Below are 23,879 nucleotides of genomic sequence, written 5' to 3'. Positions count from 1 at the left end.
CAAACAGCTTGGTGCCAAGATGATCTTGAGGAGCAAAACACTCACAGTGCATAAAAGGGACTCACTCAAGATACTGGTGTGAATTAATCTGCTCTCATCTTCAATCTAGATCTCCAGCTTTCTAGACAAGTGTCTCACATAGCAAGCCAATGGTCATGGAATGTATTGTGATTGAAGTATTACATTCTGAGCCAGATGTTTTTTAGAAAGGAGGGAAACGAAGGGAGAAAATGAGAAGGTGAGAGACAGAAAGGCTGAAGGGCTTAGGGCATTTTCATGGGCTGTGGGAAAATGGCAGAACAGATGCCTCATCTGAATCTTCTGTATGGTTTAGCACCAGACTGCTCAGGTTAACCTTTTTTTTGTTTCTTTGGATAGACTTTAAAACCTCCAAAAAATGTTAAATCAGAGTCAGGACATTCCCACAAAATTCTTAATTCATTGGGTCAGTAAACTGCAACAAAAACCTCTTCTCAGAGAACTCACAAATACACTGAATCAATGCTTAGTTTTCCAGCAAGGTAGCTTTACTGCTGGGACTCCAAAAGGCAAAATCCCAGTTTGACATAAACAATGGCATTATTTTATGGTGGCACAGTATATCTGTCCTTTTGATTTGTACTGATGCACAGCCTGTAAAGTTGCTTACTTCAGGGTGGTGTCTGCTTGCTGTAGGTGCTGGAGTAGTAAGCCCATAATGGCTATAGCAGCATATGAAACCTTGCAGACTCATCAAGTAACTCCACATTTATTGAGTTTAACAGTATCTCATTAGGCACTCCCAGAAATTTATAGCCTTGTATTTACATGGTTGAACATGGATGATGGTGTAAATTAACAGGTTGACTAGTGTGACTGGTGACTAGCAATGTTCATGAAGATAAACAGTGTCACCTCATTGGCTGTGAAATGTTAATACATCCCTTTAATACTGTAATCTGACAGAGAATCTGAAAGACAGTGGGAATCCAAGGCCTTTCCTGCATGGAGAGATTTAGCAGGCAAACGTTCTGTCAGCATAGTGCGGCTAATGAGTTCTTTTGGCAGAATGAATTCATATTTGGCTGCCGTTGTTGGCAATAAATTGCTTCATGGCTTCAGGTTGTATTGGCAAAATACATGTGGCATTGTAAGAAGGTCTCCATAACTGTGTCTGTAGTGCTCTGCAGTAGTGTTGAAGCCAAATGCACTAACTATTCATTCTGCACTTGTTAGAGCATTGTTCGAGTTGGATCTGGGGAGACATGAAAACAGCTGATGCTCCAGCAGGAAAAATATTGGGCAGCGCTGGAGTTTTAGAGCTCATTCAAGAGTGTCCTTACTGCTGTGTGTGTAGGCTGTGTGCCTGGCTAACCGTTGCCATCTATCTTAGCTGCCTCTGTGGCTATTTCGGTTGCCTTAAAGCCACAGAATCTGCTTCCTCAAGCCTGTACTTAGTGTTCTACACACTTTTCTCATTCCAATCATAGAATAATTTATGTTGGAAGGGACCTCTGGGAGGTCATCTGGTCCAATGCCTTTGTGAAAGCAGGTTCAGCTAGATGAAGTTTCTCAGGACCTTGTCCAGTCGAGTCCTTGAAGGGCAGAGATTCCACCACCTTTCTGGGAAATCAGTTCCAGTATTCGATCACCCTCACTGTAAAATTTTTTTTCCTTATATCTAACTGGAATTTTGCATGTTCCAGCTTGTGTCTCTTACTTTTCGTCCTATCGTTGTGCGCCTTCCTGAGCCTTTTATTCATCACGCTGACCAGACCCAGTTCTTCCAGCATCTCCTCCTAGATTGTATGCTCCAGCTCCTAAACAGGTTGTTAGCCCTCTGCTGGGCTCACTCCGGTATGTCAATGTCTTTCTTGTAATGGGAAGCCGAGATCTGAACACAGTACTCACTGCCATCAGTAGAATATCAAAGCTATTCTGATAAATTGAATAGTATTGTCTATTGTAGGATGGGCAAGAGTTTATCTTCTATAAGCAGCCAACGTGCCCAGAATAAGCGAATGCCAGAGAATAACCTTGTCTAATGAGGAGGCTGGTTTTCCACGGGTGAAATGGTGTTGGTGGTGATTCCACATGTTGTATGCTACAAAACTTCTGCAAGTATGGTGTTCCCTGTGGGCTTGTTCAGATGGAGAAGTGAGGTGTTTGTACTAACTATTGAAGCCTGAGATATAGCAGTTCCTTCTGCCAGATATAGAAATTGGCTGAGGGAAAAATAAAAGAGAACACTGTGAGGGTATGCATTAACCAGATGGTGATTCATTATCACACATATAGAAACTGTTTTAGCAATTAATTTTGGGGAATTTCCATCTAATACAAAATACTGTGACGCTGGATTTTCAGAAAATAGACCCTTGCCAAGCTTGACTTACAACATGGACAGTGCAAAGTGTTGGCCTTGCTGTCTGTAGCAGGTTCTCATAATATTCATAGCAGATCTCCTTCTCATCCGTTGGGGTTCAATGCTTCTGTGGAGTGAGGAAAGCACTGTAGGTCTTCAACTAAAGGAGATTATTTTTCATGTTGTGTTGTGGATTCTGGGTTGCTAGAATTTGGATTCTGTGATCAAGAATGCGGCTTAGTATCTTTTTGCTTTAAAAGTTGCAGCATGTTTTGGTGCAGTTCTCAATCTTTCAGTTTCTGTTATAAGACCCTACAATGGGAGGGAGTTTGTGGTATCACTTTAGAAAGGATGGCTTCTCTGATCCATTTCTTTCCCCTTTACCATGTAGAATGTTCAGCAGGTGTACAAAGTGTACTCTCCAGACCCATGTCAGTCCACACAGCAGGATCCGATAGCTTATAGGTCCTAGGATAGCTTTGGGTCTCTATGACTCCTCTATCCATCATGGGGGGAGCCAGGTTGCCCAGTATGAAAACTGTAACAACTGTAACAAAAGGTCTCTGAGAAGAGCAAATATATGCCACAAGCTTACTGGGTGGGATTCATTTTACCAAGTACAGGCAGTTCCTCATCTGGACTTCATTTATTGGCTATGGAGGGTAATTTCTGGGGCATTTCTGGGGCTTGGGTTTTTTAATTTTACAGCACAATTTATCTCATCCCAATGTCACTGTCTAAAATAAGCCAGATGAATCACTCCTTAAATGCCTGTTCTCACTGATTATAAGGGAGGCCGTAGATGACTCTTTCAGTTCTAGAAGTCTGTGCTGTAACTGAATAAAGCTGATTGAAATAGATTGCCTATTATTTTAATGGTAGCAAGAGAGAACTCACATTGCTTGGGGGAACTGGTTTAATTTTCTCAACTTTGTGCTCCTGGTTTTCTCAGTGGGACTGGAAATTAAGCAGGAATGTGCACAGAGTTGTGCTAGCTGAATGTTATTTTTCCTGATTAACAATTCTTTATTGTCTAATGACTGTTCCAATGTGTTCCAGAATAAAGTGTCAAATTCATCCATGCCAAAAGTCTTCAGTATTTTAACCTGTCTTCCTGGGTTGAGTTTTCTGAGTGCTTATTAGGAAAGTAGACTTCACATTGTCAGATGCACAGTGGGTATTTTTGGAAAAGACACTACTGGGTGATCATCTCTGTCTGTTTCCAAGACTTGAACAGTTATACTGTGCCCTGGTTGGTTTCTGAAGTACATCTTGTCTGTTTTCTTCTGCTTTGTTAGAGAAGTGCTGATCGTTGATTCTTGGCTCTTTTCCTCAGCATTTTTGTAGACAGTAGGCTGGATGGGTGAAAGTAGCCTTCTGAGCATCAAACTTTTGGGGTTTGTTTGCCTTGTACAGTGTGGAGCTATGTGAAACCAGACAAATGGGATGGGCAGGGTGAGGGAGGAGAGAAAAGATAACTACAAAGGGCATCAGCAGAAAAGGAAGGAACAGATCCCACTTATTTTTCCCTACAAGACGTTCCTGCTGAATTTATTTACTTTGAGTCTATGTGACCACTCACAATACTGTACTCTGTGTTCTTCTTCTACTAGTATCAGCATTTTACAAAAAGCGAGTATTATGTGTGAAGTGGGGAAGTCAAGGTACTGAGTTGAAGAGCATCACCTAAGTTTACAGTTGCTGGCCAAGGAAGAGCTGAGGATAGGACCTGATTGTCTGAGTTCCAGTCAATAAATCCAAGGGGTGCATTACTGCCATACGATGGTGATTGGTGATATAATGCATCCTGCTGGTACTAAGATCACAATTGTATTCCCTGCCATGATCAGTAAGCGCAGTACAGCTACAGTGTCAGTGCCATCTGTGATAGTAGTTTTGAAAACAGAGAAGAAAACCTACAACTACAATATGCCAGTGAAAAAGTAGGAGAGAGAAAGGACATCATCAGTGTCCCATGTTCTTGCAATAACAAATAGTTTTCACTCCCAGATAATTTTAAAATGTAAACTGCATCCTGTGTCACAAGATCTTTCTCCCCCACAGAAACTCAGCAATATCTGCCAGACTGATCTTTAGAAGCTTTCATCCTGGTTGCAACTTTTGGCAAGACCAAGGCTACAAGCCTGCAAGCTGTTAAAACCACTGCGTGCATGACTGCAGTGTGTCACCATCCAGCTTTCTGTTGTAACAAAACTTCCAATATGCAGAGGAAGGTGAAAGGAAAAAAAGCAAACCAAAAGTCATTTGCTACACTATGTTAAAAACATTTCTTCTTGGTTCTTTCAGGGGCCCAGCTAAAGGGCATGATAAGGTGTCCATAGGTGCAAACAAGCTCAGTCAACAGTGATCAAGGCTACTATCAGGTCTACTTTGGAGGCAGCCACAAACAGTAACAAACCCAGGAACTATGTCACAAGCTTAAATTCATGTCATGAATTTACATCATACTCGTCCTTAAAGCAGTTTAGTTTGTGTGTTTGGGCCAGGTAGTACCCCATAATGGAGCCTTGTCTTTGTTGTTAAGGAAAGATATCTTTTTGCTTCAATAGCTTATTCACATTAGATGTCCTGCTGCAAAATACCTTATCCCCGCTATATCTTTAATTTTACTGTGTGATATATAAAGCAAAGTCATCTCCAGGCAAGGGTACAGAACACACCTGTTTGGGAATGCTCTGGCAAATACGAACTTGTAAAAACCTATTTTACACTGAATCAGAATGTGTCTGATTCTGTAACACCTTTTCAGGTGCAGGATGGGATTTGAAGTATAGGATGGTGGCTATGGTACTTGTCTCAGATTTAAAGTCTTATCTTCCTGTATTCCTTGTGTCTCCCAGTGTTAGGAAAGTCTGCTTAACCTTTGGGCTACTCTTGGCTACTGTGACTTACTTGGGTCTCATCTGTACAGAGGATAAAAACAAATGTCAATTTGCAATATGATGTGCAAATCACAATTGTTTTCTGGCTTTTACTCACGAAGATAAAAGCCTAAATGTTTATGCAGTACCTGGAAAAATGGGCCCATGATCTCAGTTGGATCCATGGTATTCATAGAATTGTTGCTATGTGTAGTCTTTGCTTGTGTCTATACCTGAGCAAGCTTTCAACTCTTTAGGTGAAGTAGCAAGGGCAGAGTGATTTCTGTACTTTTTCAGTTACCTCACTAGCCAATTTTTCTGAGGATTCAGAGAGCATGAGAATATATTCCTGCAGAAGCTGCATGGGCCAGGTGGAGACCTGGTGCCACAGGGCTTAGGAGAGGAGGGGATGTCTTCCAGTTGCTGGTGGTAATGTATGGGGCTGTCTGGTACTTAGCAAGATATTGCCTACTTGAACCCTTAATGTCCTCAAGGCATTTGTTACAATTGCAGAACAGTCATTGTAGGACTCCATAGTCACAATTAATTCATATACTGTGGAGTGCATTTTTGTGGTTTGTTGGCTACGTAATGTAGGCCAGACATCATACCAAGATTTACACATTTTCATTTCAGTGTCTGGCTAGACTTGGGAAAAAACCCACTCTTGGGTGGTAGCAGAGTCACAGGAGATGCCTGCAGGAAGAAGATGCAGTGATGACAATTGTAATAATGTGCATTATGTCAAATCTCAAACTATTATGTGTGTGTCTAAAGCCTTGGCTCCTGGAGTTAGAGGATAGATCCCATATTTAAGATGAAAAGTTTCAAGCACTTGTAATTACAGGAAGCACAAACCTGAAACATTGAACCAGAAGGCAACAAACCCATAGATATATTTTAAAAATCTCTTAATGTCTCTGACAGTCTTGGGTTTCTTGGATAGATTCCCTGTTTTTGAATATGAAGATTTGCAATATCACTATCTGCTGTTTTGCTTCCTTTCCGTTACAATTCAGGTCTTCAAATGACAAAATAACTTAGAAGTACCCAATATTTATTGTGAAATTGTGTAACTTGGTCATCTAGTGTAAGATTACTTCAACAGTTTCAAATAGGGGGGTTGAATGCAGCCCCTCATTGATGGCTCAGCCTTATTACAGCTGATTTTTAGGGGTTTTGAACCAGTTGCAGTTCCTAGTTGAAGTCCATGGGAATTAGGACTATGGCTTCAACAGGAGCAAGTTTGAACCTTAGTGACCAAATAAAGCATCTTCTTCCCTGATGCCCTACTGAGTTACTGTGGCAATACAAGGAAATCTACAAGCAGATTGTATTTACATTTGCAGACTTACAAGGACTGTCATGTGGGTTTTGAAACAATATCTGAGTATGAGCTCCTAGATTTGTGCTCCCTTGTGTGGGGAGTTTGCATCTGGTTTCTAGACCTAAACATTAACACTGTATGTTTAGGCATTAAATATAAAGTTTTCATTATGCAGGATTTGCCCAAGAGTTTGTCTTACCCTTGAGAACCAAATAAGCAGACCAAAGTCTCACTGGTGCTTAGAATACTGAGATTGCCACATACTTGTTTAAACTCCTGCTGTTCTGTCTGACAGGGGAATTTGGTACACTTCTGCTTGCTCTTCCCAGGTTCCTTTATCAGCAGAAGCTGATACTTCAGCATTAGATATATACATGAAAAGCATTATATATAAGATATATACATGAAAATATATTTTTCAACTTATTTCTGTGAAGCGGGTAACTAATCGAGGGGATGTTTCATGACAGGACTGAGGAAAGGGTGTGACTGTTTTTCAAATCTTAAAGCTCGGAAAATTCATATTTGTGCTAGTCAACCTACTGTTAAATCAAAACGCTATATAACACAAATTTCCTATTATCAAACAATCTTTTCCTGCCTATTCCCTTTTACTTGCTTTTCCTTTTGAGTTCTTTTTGCGAACTTCCTGTTGAAATAGTTCTTTTTAATCAGTCCTTTTAAAATGTTTTCTATTTTACTTTCCCCTGTTTTCTTTTTCAAAAATGGGGTGTTAGTATTTCAGCTATAGAGTCTGATGACAGTGTCAGTTAGTGGTGGTCACATTATAAGTGAGTTGAAAGACTCAAAAGAATCAAAAGTGTAAAGCACCTCAAAAGTTGCATTTTTGGATTGACAGTGTATTCACACGTATTCTGCCTATTTTGTTCTCTTTTTTTCAGCTCTTGAGTTCAGGTGAATAACTAATCACTGTGTATTGAGGTTAACTGTATTGGAAGAGTCTGGAAATAAGAAATTCGGAGGACTGTGTAATAACAGCAGTATAATAGAAACCTCTTGTACATATTTGAACCCAGTGGTCAACTATTGCTTAAGGCCACCACTTTCTGATGTTGAAGATCTGGTGTCATCTTCCAAGTGACTTACGCAATCAGCAGTGCAGAGATAAGAGGGAGGGCTGTAATTATCTGTGGAGAGAAGAGGTTAGTAAGGAGAACTGTTAGAATAATAATTCTTTTACATACTGCTTCTCATCCATAGCTCTCAAGATGATTTAATAAAGAGATAAACATCAGTCATTAATACTATTGCAACCCTTGCTTCTGCTACTTTTGAGTTGCTGTTACTGTTTTTTGTGTGGGGGGGGGAAATGGGAGGGTAAATTTGGGAAGCAAAGTTGACAAAAAACTGCCATTGTGCTGATTAAGGAAAGTGAGTTATGTTGGGCTGACTTAACCCCAAATGCTACTTCTGAAATATGTAGAGACAGAAGTCTAGGGGTTATCCTTTTCTGTACCCATATGAGTGGTTCTTGCCAGGTAGTTTCTATTAGTATGTGGATGCCATTTTTATCTCGAAATTCAGGAAGCCCTCTGACTTCACTGAGTCCCCATTCTGCCATGATATTACCTTTGTCTAATTGTGGTTACCACAGAACATACCATGTCTTACTAAAAAGATATCTACACAGCAATGACATTATGACTCCATCTTACATACCATTAGCCTTAAATTAATTAATACCAGTCAAATACTGCTATCAGTGTAGGTTCATGAGGACAGAATTTAGCACAGATTAACTTCCTGAATCTGCTTTTCAGGCAGGCTTTGCGCTCTGCTCTAAGTTCTGTAGCAGCAGTGGTACATTGCTTGCAGTCTACATGTTCGGGTATACCTTCAGAAGATGCAGTCATGCCAGAAGTGTAGACATTCTTATGAGACTATACAGCACCAAGCAGAATTGGATCCTCTCTTGGTTAGAGTCTCACGGTAGCTTGGAGGTGCTTAACTCACTTGTTTTGTGATTATTTATGCCTAGTGTTTCATGGAAGGAAGACTCATGTCTAAGATTCAATGGCATAAAATTAAATATACTGAAATTAAATCTTGAATGTATCAGTAAAGTAATTCCACTAACATTAGTGATAAGAGACAGCAGGTCAAGGCTCAGTTTTGAGGTACATGTACGTTTCTGACTGCATGTGCAGGACTGGTGAGTGCTGCAAAATAAATGAACTATTAACTACAAGACTTTGGCACTCCTTTTGAATTTCTTCCCATAGCAGTGTACTTTCTGTTCTGCAATGACTATAGTATTTATTACCTTGGAATAGTGACAATGCTTGTGTTTGGGAAGGAAGCACTAAATGGACAGTATTGAAAAGCTATCAACCAAAATCTTGATAGCTGTTTAAGATACATAACTGATAGTCTAAACTGTAACTAATTGGCTGGGATGACCTCATGAAATTGGAAAGTCTCTTGCTGACTTCTACACTTAACCCTGTTTTTTGAATTTAGTGCTGTTAGATAACTGCAGAGTTTTTGAGCCCCAAGTGCTGTTGAGGCTTTCACACTGAACTTTCTCAGGTATGGTGAACTAGAAATATTCCTGTGTGATTAGAAAGTGTAAGATGCAAAAAGTGTCTTATGCCATTAGTTTACTAGCCAGAATATGTATAAGTTACTGTTCCAGAGGAAGCTAATAGCAGCTTAGTAATATTAGGGCAGTTCTTCTTAGACATGGTAATAATATACTAATTTTTGCTTTCTTACTTGAATCCGTTTACCCAAGAGTTAAGGAGAAGATTTGTTACAATGATGTTTCTCTGTTCTTTCTTATTTTCTAAAAGAAGTTTAAGGGGGAAGAGTTTGGGTCATCTGTGCTCTAAACTTAAAGATTTAGGATGAGATATCTCATATAACTTTAGCCAATTAGAGGATAAATGTTAGTCATCTCTCCTTATAGCAAATAGAGAGATTTCTGCACTTTAGAAGCACAATCCATCCCATCCTTCAGTGTAAAGTAGGTGATCTGAATTGCCCTCTGGAGGTATATATCTTCTTAGCCCCCTATTCTAGGAGTCTAGAATGGGAGGAATCATTCTTCTGAAATCTGAAAGTCTCTCTATTTGGTACAGATGGCCTGTACAGCTGGCTGGATCAGACACCTAACTTCTACCTCGCTAGACAGATTCATCAGGACAGGTGAATCCCACCCTTAGTAGTTAAAGTAGTCTTTTTTTACAGTCAGAAGGCCTAAGTACTAGCCAACTTAGGAAACTGGGTGTCTTCTCTCGGAAAAGGGAGAGATCCTGCTTTTTGGGGCAAGATTTAACGATCTGTTCAAATACAGGTATTTGGAATGTATCTACAGGATTGCTACCTGCAGTGGGAACATTAAACCCATACATTAGGCATAATGTGGAATATATAAAGGGAAAGGTTCAATTTTCCATTCCCTGTATATTTCAACCAGCTGAAAGGCTGGTCTATGTTTTGTCAGTTAAAACAATTCCCTTAGGACTCTCTTGCTGCCCCTGGCTTACTGGAGCACTTTCAACTTTGATTTCCTCCCTCCCCTGATCCCAGCTTAATAATACATCCCCTTTTGTTGGCCTGGCAGCACTTTGGGGCTTTGCTATGGGCAGGAGGAGTGATGACTAGTGATTGTTCTCTTAGCTTCACTGAGCAACATAGAGTCAGACATACAGGGTTAAATTTTGGTCCTGCTGAATTCATTGAAGTTGTTGATTTGGTGAGATTAAAATTTCACCTCTGGTGTGTTTATGGCTGCTCTGAACATTCTTTTCTCTGCACTTCTGTCCTGCTGAGTTTTTTCAGAGAGGAAGTGGTTACCCCTTTGTTTAAGGCAGTAAATCTGAATAGGGTTTGTTGTGACTGGAGTTAAAGCACTGCTTGAGGTTACTGCCGTAATATGTAATAATACGGTCTAACAAAGTACCAGCCTAGGGTTATTTACTGTACCATGTTTCTCACATGTGACAGGAGCCTGGAGGCAACAGATGGTTGTTCTGACAGGTGATTTGACATCAAACTATTAAAACTGTCATCCTGGCCTTGCCAGACCACAGAGCTAATGAGCAGATACTGTTTTCCCTGCCATCAATCCTTTCATCCACTAAAACTGTGAGCACTGTTGGAAACTCTGCTGAAGTTTGGAGAACCATTGTCAACTTGAATCATGCTTTTGTTGGAGTATTTTACCTGCCACTGTAACCAACTTGTGGTGGCTTTAATGGGGGAGTTAAAAGATCTGTAACCCCCACTTCCCTTCTGTCCCATCAACTCCTTCCAGTGTGATGTTCACTCCTTATCGCTTGGTGGGACACTATCACTGGGCTGTAGGAAGCATATCAATACATGGAGCATTTTTATCCATTGCTGCTTGTCAGTAAAAGCTGAAATGACTGATTGAGACTGGGGGATTGGCGTGTGCGGACAAAGGTGGGGGTGAGGGGAAATAAAACCCAGTTATTAAGTTGTTTAGGTGTTTGGTAGCATTTTCATCATAAATAGGAAAAGGTAAAAAATTTATTATAAAAAAATGAGGCTTCATGTTTGGAAGCTGTTTTCTGCAGGCAGAGGTCTGTTGACTTAACCAGATGAAATTCCTGCAGAAAGCCTTCCCTTTTTCCTAGCTCATTAAGTCTAATAGCTTTCCAGGCTAAAACAAACTTTTAAGGATTTGTAACAATAACTTGCTATGGTACTACAGAGACAACAGTATCTCCATAAATTGAAACTAGTTATCTGACAGTGCCCATTTGTGTGACCTACTTTCTGCTTGTGCTCTGTAAGGAACTGTGAGGAGCACGTTTGGGAATGAGAGAGGGGGCAGTCTGGGGCCAGGCAAGAGATGCAGAATGTTAAGTAGCTTTCAGATGTATTGTGTCTCATCGTTTATAACCAAAAGAAAACGTGTGAGGGGGAAGGACAAAAAAATAGTAGTGTCTGATGAAATACAACCCTAGCAGAGGGATTCCCTTCTCTTGACTCTCACCAGTGGCTAATACTATGACTATAGCTGAAGAGTTATTGCAAGACTCTCACTGCTTTTTATATTCCTAAGGTATGTAGGAAAAAAAAGTCTGTTTTCTGAGAAAAGCTTCTTTCTCACGTGTTCGTGTTACCCCCGCCAGATATTACTAACCCCAAAAGCACAATGACAGAATGTGTGCGAGCATGCCAGTCATCCCAGTCAACAGTCTGGTTCACAAGGTGGCTTTTATGTTTATCTACCAGTGAGGTGGAGCAGCTAAGGCATATTTTGCCATGCCACTCTATGCAGCTGACTGTTGCCTTTTTGGTGTTGTTGGTCCTGTAGTTGAAGCCTAAGCCTATGTAGTGTGAGATAATGAGCCGCATTCTACAGCTAGCAGCTGTAACAAAATCTTATTCGATGTGGATTTGGAACATCTGGGATATAAAAACTGCTGATTAGTGGATTCTTGAAATCCCTTCTTTTTACTGAAGCACAGTATCTGTCTTACTCAGAAGCAGAAAACTAAAAGGGGGCATTGGAGACTTTCTGTTAAACTTTCTGAAAACTCAAGCCACTTTTTTCATTAAAATTATGCTTTTCCCCTGTGCTCTGCAATTACTCATTGCAAATATCCATGGCTACAGTGTTAAGCTGCTGCAAAAACTATTTAAAAATCTCACCAAGGCTAGGAAGTTTGCTATTAATACTAAAGCAGCCTCATTTGCAGCTCTGCCAACACAATGTACATCCTGATCTGCCCTGGCTTTTGACATTCAGAAAATGATTAACTTGTGGACTTGTGTGGTTTTCCTCATGAATGAACTCTGCAAGAGATACATATGTAAGTACAGCTTCAATGCGTAGTCAAGACAAATATGCAAACATTCAAAAGCATCATTATGTTCTCCAAAATATTTGCAGGTCAGATAAATAAAGTTATGAAAAACGTAAATTCCAACAGACCTATGTGTGAAGGGAGCCCTTGAAATCAGTGGGAGCTGTGCACTTGTATCTGGCTCAGTACTTAGCCCTCGATTATGAAATAATTAGGCAATAAGACACAGTGACAATGTGAACACACTAATTAATACACTCAGTAGTGCTTATGTGATGACTGACCTCTTGACCAATGTGCCAGTGCTAAAAACGCAAGCTTTGCAGTCAGCTAAGGAGCAGAAATTCTAGAACAGGGAGCTGGAATTGCTCAGTTTCTCCATAGATTACTTATAAGGAATATGTGTTTGCACACTTGGAGGACCAGAGTGCCGCTCGCACCCCTGAGAGCCCTAAAAGGGCCTTCCTCTGGGGGGTGCTGTGCATTGCCCTGTCACCACCATCCCTTCCTCTTCTTTCCCCAGCCACCCCAGGGAAATACTAATTTTGGTAGGAAATGTGGAGGCACTGCAGTTCTCAGGAGCTGTTCCTGCAATAATACAAAGCCTGGCTCATTAAAAGTCAGGTGTTTAGGGACACGGTTTTGCTTTGTTACTTGAACTGCTATTGCACCTTAAATATGAGGGATGAAAACGCACAGCTTTGCTTGCTTTCACAGCTTGGCCAGTGAAGTACTTGACAATATGGCAGCTTTCATGAAGCCTTTAAAAACCTAAACTTGAGGGTAGGCTATAAAAAGCCTAAAGAGGGAAGAAGGGGATTTAGGATAGGGCAAGCTGGGAGAGATGGTGTCTTCCACCTTTTAGAATATCTGAAACCTGAGATCATCAGAGGGCTATTACCATTTAGTGTTTTTTTTATGAGGCCTTTCTAGTTGTTGCTTTTAGACTAGCCTCCAGCTGACATACTGTAGACAGGACTGATGTGCTAATTAGTAGTCTTGGAGGCTAAAGAATGACTGGGCGTGGGGACAGGCTCTTCCTCTTGTAACTAGAGGTTATCCATGGTTGGCAGCATGGCAGGGTTAAGAACCTCGAGTGGAACAGGTAGTGCCATTTTCTGTACTATATCTTTTCTAAATGAGTCAAGATAAGTGTTTTGTTCGATGACATCTCTGGTTTTCTTTATCACATTAGGCTGATGTGAAACATGGACTAAAGTGTTATATATTGTTTCCACTTCTTTTAGTAGCTAATGCTGCCTTGTATAGCTAATGGTAATACTAGCATTTTTATTTCTGCAGTGAGGAAGAAGGCAGAGTCAGAGGTTGATTCTGCTTCTTTTGCTTCTAGCAGTTAAATATCTTAGCATGGGAGATATTTTCTGTGCCCTTTTCTGTGAAGTTAACTCTGTGCTGCAGATATGGAGTCTCTGCCCTAAATGAGTGCAGAAATGTCTCCAAGGCTGCCTTTCTGACACTTCAGTTAATGAATACAAACTGTAAGAGCCTGATCCTGCCTCTGCACTTTCCTAATCAGAACCATGGCAATTGATAACCACATTTTGCTGGTTTATATGATGAAAGAAGTGTAAGAAACTGAAGCATTCCATTTTGAGCCACAGTCCTGTGGCTCTGGTCTTGCTTGAGAAACCTTGCCTCTTTTTTTCGTTTTTATTAGTATTGTTATAGTATTAGAGGAGTCCATCCTAGTGCCAGGCTCCAATCCAGTAAGCTCTTATTGGCATGTTGTTGATTTCTGAACTAGCAGCATCACATTGACCTGTAGAGTTTTATTAGCGAAAATGGAACGCTGATAGCTCAGGACTGTCCTCCTTTCCTAAGAGAAGGCAGATGCTTTAAAAATGTAAAACAAAACATAGAAATCATGGACCTGGTTTTATCAGAAATGACCTGAGAAACAATGGCAAAGGGGAGTTCCCCTCCTCTGCTAAAAGCATAGTGTCAGTCACTTACAGGCAATCCCCTGTGGCGGTAATGGGAGAACTTTACAGGCAGGAGTGGAAGTAGCAGGAGCCAGGCTATGAAATTTCTAGGCCTTGGTGTTCCCACTAGCAGGTGATGGATGAGAGACACCTGGCAAAATCCCAACAGAGAGATTGTAGGCTTTGCACACTTACCCTATTTCTCCTCCCTTATGTAGATGCAAATGAGGAGGATCCAATCTCTGATTCTGCCCTGCTTTTGCCTTGGTGGGAAGAGAGCAGTAAACAGTAGCTACCTAAAGGAACAGTGTTTTGTTATGCTCTTTGATCCAGGCATGCATGTTAGTCCAACTAAAACCGCAAAGTAAAATGAACATATATATATTGCCTGATAAAAAAATGACCAATATTTACTTCTATACATATCATATCTATACAGGTATTTCGCTATGTTTTCTGATTCATACAAATGCTACTCCAAAGCCACAAAGACCTCAAACAATAGCCCCAAATGTGGCAACCGAGCTAGGAGCAGCTTGCCAACTAAAACCACTGAAGTCTCATGCTAATCAACAGGGCTTGGCTGCTAACATGTCATTTGCACTGTTCCTTAGCAAAAGTACTGAAGGTCATCGTTTTATGCAAAGCTTGGTGTTGGCAGGCAGGCAAAGTAATACCAAGAGCTGGCATTGGTGAACTAAGATGGCCTTGCAAAAAGGCCTTTTTACGAGGCCAACCTAATGTATATGGTCTCTCTGTCAACAGTGGGATATTCAGCGGGAACACTTTGATGAGGATCTGGAAGAAAATTGTCTGCATTGGACTCTTACTTTTCTAAGTGTATCTTTGGGCCCACAGGGAACCCAGCTGTGTATCCTGGTGTCCAGAAACTGTTGCCAAGGTTTTGTTGGTCTAATCTGGGAAAAAGGAGCATTAGGTCAAACACTCATGTTGCAGGAGCATAGAGAAAATATTTACGAAGGCTTTATGTAAGAAGTTTTATGCACAGTTGATGTTTTTAAAAATATAATTTAAAATAATTCAAAGCATTTCTGTAAGTATTGTAAGAAAATGGAGTATATAATTTTTTAGAAAATTATCTTCACGTGAATAGGAGAATGTCTCGGCATATGACCTCTTTAGGTTAAACTTTAGAATCTAGTACTTCATGATCATCTTGATTTGGATACTGTTTCTCCACCATATACAACACTTGCCAATGGTGGTACTTAATGACATAGGTTGTCCTTTCAAGCCTGACTTCTGTTGCTGTAGATGTAGTCTTATGTATCTTTGCGATGACTGACTGAATCTGCATCAATAGAAATGTTACCTCTTTCACTCTATAAATTCTATATTGGCATTTATATCATTAGGTTAAGCCATATAGTCATTCACCCCTGTGCCCAATTAGTAGATCCTAAAGAAGGCTTAGAGTATAGATACTAAAGTACTTCACAACTATCAATATTATAATTAAACTGGCTGCATGCAGTGTTGGTGGCCAGGGAAGGAGCAGCAAAAAGCCTTTTAATAACCAAACTTTATTAATAGAAATCTTATGACAAATGTCAACTTATAGAAGCAAGTGTGACATTAAAATGCATGTGTTAATTTACAAGGATTAATTAAATTTTTTTATAGTTCAAACAGTATTAAATTTTGAGGAACAGCCTAACTTTGATGCAGGAATGGCATGTACCATCACCTGCACTAAATGCTGATGCAGAAGTATCCTCTTAGATCATGGCGATCTCAGCTTTATTGGCCTCTCCTAAATGTGCAGCACTCACGGTGATGTCACTGGCAGTTCCACATGTTCAGGAGAAGGATGGGCTTGTTAGGCAGAGCACCGAAGTGCGATATGAGAGACCTGCTTTAGGTTTCCTTCTGTGATTCTGAGTCAGTCATTTGCTCATTGAACCTTGCTGACTTGTGTCAATGTGAATTATATCTCTGACTTAAGTGGAGTGGGAAGTCTCCACAGTTGTGCCTATGCTGTATCCAAGCTGTCTGGACTACAGAGAAACCGAAATCTGGTTTAATCCCTGACCCATTTCTACAAAGCCAGGTTCTTATCTGCTGAATACCTTTTGCTAAATGTGTGAGGGTCTCTTAGGCTGCTTAGAAATCCCATCATCTGCTTTTGCAATATATGATGTCTGAACTCTCTTAGGAAATATGTTGCAGCTGTCTTGCAAGAAGGATGCATGTTGGTGGCTAGCTAAGTGCAGCATGGTCATCCTGCCCATATGGTCTGTATTCTGGGGCCCAGGTTAAGAGAGATGTAGGTCTGAGTTTTCTTTCCTCAGTCTTCTCTATATTTACCTCATGTCTGCAGCTAGTTTGAAAGTTAAACTAAAGAACAGCTTTGAGCTCAAAAGGCTGTGTAGTTGTAATGTTTGTTCTTCAATTCCCCGTCTCCAAAAATGGATGAAATAGGACATTGCTGCTATTTCATTCTTACTGACAGTACCACTGCATATGAAAAAAAAAAGTCTGAAGTACTTGAGTACTACAGTGACAGGAGTCCTAAAAGTATCATACATGATTGTATTGTAGTTTTGCCTCTTGTTTCTATAGCAACATCCAACCAAGAATCTCAAGACTCCTTACAAGTGTTCATAAATTAAACCTATGAGAGAAGAGATGGTGATTATTCTTGTTTACAAATGAGGAAATTGAGAGGTTAAACTACTTGCTCAAGGTCACACAACAAATCTGTATCTGAGCCAAGAATAAAAGCCGACTCTCTGCTGTGTGCTTCAGTCACCAAGCCGATATTCTCTACTGGGAAGGCCTGCATGGAGCTGAGAGGAAAGCCTTGTGCAAAGTCTACAGATTTGTTCATTCAGAATGTACATTCCGGCTCAGATTGCCTCATTCAAGTGACCTTATATTTTTATCTCTTTGTCTAGCTAAACTTTGCCCTTGGGAAAACATCATTATATCCAGTCAAAGCAAGAGTAATGTGATTTTGACAAGAGTCTTGCAAATCTCTGACAAAGCAAAACTGAAGCCTGTGCTAAAAGAGTATGACAATCTGTGCATGTATGATTGCTAATCCTTCTATGACAATTAGATAAATGGATCCGGTACATTCCTGGTTCATTCCAGTGGCTAGGTAAACCAAAGAAAACAAGCATATATACTGAACAATTAGGAATTTTCTTTGGAGTTACCGCAGAGATGGTGCATTATATGGTGAATACATGGGGATTGTTTAGAAATAATTAAGAAAAAGAAAAGCCCACTCTCCTGCATTTCTTTTTAATGCACAAGAAGGAAAAAACAGTAAACTTTCATATTGTTTTGGTATCCAGCCTCCGCCCCTCCCTCTGTACTTCAGGCTTGCCAGTGCCAGCATATTGTAAATAGAGGTATTAGAGGAGAAAAACAGACACACCTTTTCAGCTCCATCATTCCACAGGACACTATGTGTGGAATGAAAGAGTGGAAAATAGCGAATATGCTCCTAGGATATCCTTTTCTAGTCAGGGCTAAGCAGCATAAAATGCTGTCTTGCTTCCTGATCTGTTAGGTGTATAGATATGTGACCTAAGGCATGCTTCTTTTCTTTCTTTTAGATACTGTACCTTACACTTACTACATGGATAACAATCATGGTTCTGATTGTCAGCTATATCTTTTTGGTCATGCTCCTTTTTTGTCTGGGAGGCTGCAGCTGAGAATTTTACACTGCTTGGAGAAGTGGTTTGCTGCTATTTTCTCTATTATGGCTGTATTGTAGTTCTGATGAAGGACAAGTCAGCTGGGTGAATGGCAGTCAGCTAGTGAGGAAAAGTTGTGTGAGTGCCGAGGATCATGTTTAGCAACGTTTGCAAGTCTGATTAGAAAGTTCGTAGAAATGCTTAGCAGAAAGGAGGCTTATTCGACCAGCCTTATTGCTTATAGGGGACAAAGCAGGGAAGGAATAGGGACTGGAATGGGGAGGATCAGCACTGCCCTTCTGAGAGATAAGCAGTCCTGGAATCATCTAGCCATATAAATCTCAGTTTGAATCAATATGCAATATTTTTTTCAGCTGCTCAGAAGTCCTGCATAAATGAACATTAAAATCAGTGAAACCTTGGAAGGATAGAGTGTAGGCATCACATAAGTTCTGATAACCAATCTGCATTTTGGTCACTGTCGAGTGACAGCTCTATCTCAGCTGCTACCATGCCCTCTGAGCTGGGCCATCAGAAGTTGTGCTAGTTGGAGATATTGCTGAGTCTCTGCGTGTGCAATATTACTTCTGAAATTGTCTGGTTTCTTTCTCAAACACTTAACTAGCCTTTTTCTGACAATTTCATGGCAGTCAGACTTGCTGTAGAATTTGTATATAGCCAAATAACTCGGTGTTACCAGTCCTCAGCTTGCATTACAAAGGATCATAGCATTTCTGTTAGCTAGGTACTGGCCAGCTTTGTCAGTTGTTTTAGACTAGATGCGGATCCAGGTATATTTATGTTTTACAGGTCAGATAAAATCAAACAAGAGAACTGTAGCAATAGAACTGAGATGAAGTTTGACTCTCTACTTGCCAGTTTCAGGCTCAGGTAATTAGTTCATCTTTTTCAAAAAACGTATCCACATTAGTCTCATATACATCTTTTTAGTTGTGGCAATCAGCATTTAAGTGGGAATATCTCTAAGCAATGAAATGACTGATTCATATTTAAAATCCAGTGATCTCTTAGTGCATTGAGTTTTTTTATTTTTAGAGACAATAGTTTTTTTGTTTGTTTATTAATATCTAGTTTTGCTTTGCTTCCACAGATTGGAGACGAAGAAATCCATCATAATGAGATCTGTAGGGAAGCCCACCCTTAGGTCTTTTGGCTGCTGTCCTGCTGCTTATGAAGGAAGAAAATTCTGCTTACCACTGTGTCAGCATGTTGCAGCTTCATGGAAGACAGAGGCAGTTTAGGATGTGCTGAGTGGATGCGCTTGGTTATGCCCAGCTTTCTGGGTCTGTTATCCTCAGGATGATCAGTTTTATGACCTGGGAAGTGCAAGTGGCCAGGGTTTGCCAGACCAGCCTGAAATTGCTCCTGCCACTGGGCAAGGTTTAATGGTGAAGTAAGATGAACTAAAGAAATTCCTCATTGCATTTGGAAAGAAACAAATAAATGACGAAGACAAGACTCTAATAGTTATCTACATGTCAGTGTAAAGTTATGATCTTCTATATGTGTAGCCAGCCCACAGAGCTGAGAAGTCTAGTGGAGAGAAGGGTTTTGCAGGATATAGAGCTGGGGTCCTGGAGAATGATCTTTGAGGCGTTCCCCTCAGTGTCAGTTCAGTGGCCACCCAAGGTCAGCTGTACTTTGGCTGGCGTTTCCCTTTATGAATTCTTCTAGTCATGGAAGGAACTTAGGCTAAATGCACCCCTGTTATTTTTCTGCAACCTTGATAGTCAGTCAAATTAAGGTATTAAACTTATCTTGCTACCTGTGAAATACAGTCTATCACAATATATTTTCTGATAGTTGAAAGTGTTTTTCTGAAGCGCATCCCTGAAGCTAGGCATCTCTCAAAAAGGTAGAGCAGCCAAATAAGGTCCTTTCATGCTGTACAGATGTGCCTTTTTCTGGAATGGTTTGTAAGATAAATTCTGAATTATCATAGCAAGTTTGCTCTAGTGCCTAACTTTTATACTAAATCTGTAGAGAGTGGTTGTGAAATTTTATTAGAAATGTTATTATAAGGAATACAGGCTTATGTCTTGTTTATGTAGAGACTGAACTTGATAAGTAACAAGACGAACTTGAGAACAGTGGTGGTTTGGGAATATATGACAGAACACAACCACCCATCATATGTAATGTTATTTTTTCTGGTAGAGCAGGGAATACGGTGGACTAATAGAATCTTAATAAAAGCTGAATGCTGTGCACCAGTTCCTCATCTTTCTCATGCCTCTGCTCAGTGTCTTATATAAATGATCCTGATAGACTTGTCTGAGGCAAAATACTGCTCAGAGAACATATGGTCTTTGGAGGGAAACTAACTGAAGGAATTCTATATTCAGACTGTCACTCACTCAGTTGTTGACAAAACTGTTTGGGGTTTGCGAGCTGGATCAGGGAATCAGATAATAATGCAAACAAAAAAGGGTCAGCAGAAGGTAACAGCTCACTTCTGTGGAAAGAGGTTTTGAACTTCTCCCCAGTGTCCCCAGCTCTGCACTGTGCTTGGCACTGGCTCTCTTCCCCTGCTGGACAATGGCTTCAATATTTGTCAGGCCCTTCTGTGAGCTGATTTAGCTCACTAGAGAAGCAGAAAACTATCCAACTTTTTTCTGCGCTCCCTGCCCTCCCCCAGCACCTTAAATTAGCACAAAGGAGGGTCTGATGAGTACCAGAGCTGGTAGGAGATAAACAGCAGAAGTATGACCTCCTGCTTTTGGTGTCAGGGAGCTGTTTAGTTTAGTTTAGTGTGCCTCTGGAAACCCTAGCAAATAGTTGTGTCACCACAACTGGGGTGGGAGAGAGCTCCAGTGCTGAGCAAAAACAAGGGACTGGTAGAGGGGGAAGAGAAGAATTCCATTGCCAAAATCCCTTGTATCACGAAACTGAGATGTCAGCATGAGACAGAATAGCAGCACTTGTCTCTCTGTACCAGAGGGTAAAAATCAAGAGACAAAATGGAGAAGACTGAGGGAAAACTGGAGTGCTGTATTTGGGGCTAGTTGTGACTTTGAAAGAAATGGAGAGTTGGATATAAAGTAACAAATGAAGACTGTAAAATAAATGGAGATTTTTCCAGTTAAGAAACAGAAGTAATCAATAGAAAGACAAATTTAGATTTGCTTATAGAATCGTACACTCCCTTATCATTGTCTCTCATTTCTGAGACTCATTTCTGATTTCAACAGCAAATTCCAGATAACATGAGGGACTGGTGGCCAGACAGTCCTTGCTGGATTTCAACTACACAAATTCTGCATGTGGATCTTCTCCTTCTAGCTCTCATGATCTGTCTTCGCCCCCTAGGGACCATCACCAATGGACCAGCTGCATGATTTAAATTCATAGTACTTCAGCAAACTTAATTTCTTTCCTGTTACAATGATGGCTGTTAAACTATGGGACGCAAACTATCCACAGTACACTGAATGGAGTTAGAAGTGTGTGGATGTAAGTAGGACTTTTTCAGTCCTGGAGGAGCAGCAGATTTTTAGTAAGACGAAAACTCCAAGGCTAACAGTTCAATGCCAGTCCAAGTCAGTAACTAAAATGCCATGGCTAGCTTATGTCTGCTCAGTGCTGTTCAAAGTGAATATGTAGCACTGAGCAAGGACAGCATCTAAGTAAGCTCACTGCCACCTCTGATTGCCACAGCCTATTTATGATCAGTATTTGTAATGGTGATTTTCTTAAGAAGCCAAAGACCACATATGTCTGAATGAGACATTCAGCTTGTGGAAAAGGACACTGTACCTGTTTTGTAGGCACAGGACTTCATTTCTCAGTTAACTGTGTTCATAATATTTAATTTCTGATTTTTTGCAATGCATGGTAAAGACGAGCTCTGAAAATGACCAGCCACAGTTTGCACAAAAGTACAATGAGACACCAAAACTCACTGTGAGGACATCGTTTGATGAGACAGGGATGTTGATGGAAATACTGCTTCATGGGAGTGCCCACCCTTCCTGGTGTTGCTAAAAAGCCTGCTAGAATGAAGGCATTATTCCTAATACAGATCATCTATTTGATCTGCTGTGTAGTGCAGCCCCACGAAGAGTTGCACTGGCACAACTGAAGAGGGGCAAAGGTAGGAAAGAACAGCTGTGTTTGCTCAGTTGTGCCACTGAAGCTCTTTTGTCATCAGCCTACAGCCAGAGAACTATAAAAGTAACTTCTTTATCCACCTTCAGCTCTCATCTAAACCTGGAAGCCACTTGTGCCTGCTCTTGTGCTGCAGTTCACTATCTTTTGTGGTTATGCTGTTGGAGTTTTTGTGAAGTTGACTGTAAATAGATCAGTGAAATGAGTCATATTGAAAATCCATTCCCATCCCTAATTTTAAATTCTGAGAGTTCAATTGATATTGTGTTAAACAACAGTCCCACATAGGTAGTTGCACAGCACAAATGAGAAGAAAAAAAGTTGGACAAGGGCATCAGAAAACTCTTTACTGAATGGAAGAAACTTCTTACTGGATGAAGCTACTCTTTAAGTGAAAGATGCAGCTTTAAACCAAGTTAGTTTATTAAATTAGTACAGTTTTGTGGGAAGGGCCATCTTGCATCTCACATCTTGGAACTTCCTCTGTAGGACAAGGTTTGAATAAGTCACTGATATTCATGGAGAGGCTTATACCAGTTTAACTATGTGGGTTTAAAACTGTACTCTAGTTAAACTGATTGTCCAACTTCTTTTTTCCTTGCTTAATTAAGAGCATCAATCATCTTGCTCCCAATTGCCCCTTTATAGCCAAAAGGATAATGCTGCTTTGTGATTGCCTTGCTGCTGATCAGGTTCTCTCTCTTTTTTTTTTTTTTTTTTGGATTGATAGGATTCTCATTTGATGCACCACTTTCATTAATTAGACACAGGAAAAGAAACTATGATGGGGAGATTTTAATAGTTAAGATCTGCATACAAGGCAAACTGCTGGTGACACATCTTGGAAAGATTCCTAGTGAAAACTGTCCTGGAGAGAACATAGCCAGTGAACAAAATTACCCAGGGCAAGGCTTGTCAGTTGTTGCACACTGAGAAGCGGCAGCCTTGCAAAACAAATTGAACATTGCTGTAGGAAGGAAATCATGCCAGTGCATTCTGTGAGAGACTGAGCACATGATGAGGGTGAGGACACCCTCGGAGGTGTACTCCTCAATGACACTTGAATGGGTCACTGAGGACAGAAGATTTTAAAAAGTCATGATTAGTACTTGGTGTCTCTGACATGTCTCACAGCAGCAGTGCACTCAAATCCTTTGCACTGCTATCATTGTTAATTATAGGTCCCTTCTATCATTAACATCTGATAAATCACTGAGTCCACATCTCCTTGCAATTTCAAGATCTTCTTTACCTCAGTATTTTTTTCCATCTAGTCTAATTTTAAAATTCCCAGTTAATATGGTAGCTGGTTCCAACAACATGCTAATTCCTTTCTGTAGTGTGAGAGGAAAAAAAAACCTTTTTGGTGGAGATTTGAAATTTCTTGATTCTATGGGCTGAGTATGGATGAGTGCAGCCTCCCCATTTTCTACCCATTAATTACTCCAATTTTGTACTTATAAGATTCTTGACTCAGACTTGGTTTGTGAAACTTAGCTAAAAGTGTCACCGAACAATCCCTAACTTATTACCAGCTTTAATAAAAGCATAATACATAACATTTCCTAATAGGACATTCATTCTTTAAAAGTATTCCTTCTGGGATAAATATGGGGAAATAATGCACACAGGATCCTATTTTCCTACTGTGCTAGCTATGTTTAACTTCTCTAGATATCCATAACCACTAGCAGTGAAACATTCTCCTTTGCTCTCTCAGATGCTGAGTAAAATACAATGATCCCTCACTATACGAACACATTGCTGGAAGTGTTCAACCATG

The 23,879-nt window shown here is 40.3% G+C and overlaps 1 long non-coding RNA gene across 1 annotated transcript in view; it reads left to right on the top strand.

The window, feature by feature from the left end:
* Window positions 1-20,222, top strand: part of LOC135328501 (uncharacterized) — a 37,039-nt gene extending 16,817 nt beyond the window's left edge. The window contains exon 3 of the long non-coding RNA XR_010389439.1: window positions 19,080-20,222. This is a non-coding gene — a long non-coding RNA (uncharacterized LOC135328501). The remainder of the gene's footprint in view (window positions 1-19,079) is intronic.
* The last annotated feature ends 3,657 nt before the right edge of the window (window positions 20,223-23,879 follow it).

Source organism: Dromaius novaehollandiae, chromosome 1, assembly GCF_036370855.1.
Source record: "Dromaius novaehollandiae isolate bDroNov1 chromosome 1, bDroNov1.hap1, whole genome shotgun sequence".
In the NCBI taxonomy this organism is placed as follows: Eukaryota; Metazoa; Chordata; class Aves; order Casuariiformes; family Dromaiidae; genus Dromaius; species Dromaius novaehollandiae.
The sequence above is the reverse complement of the archived record's forward strand: the minus strand, read 5'-3'. Positions and strand labels throughout refer to the sequence as shown.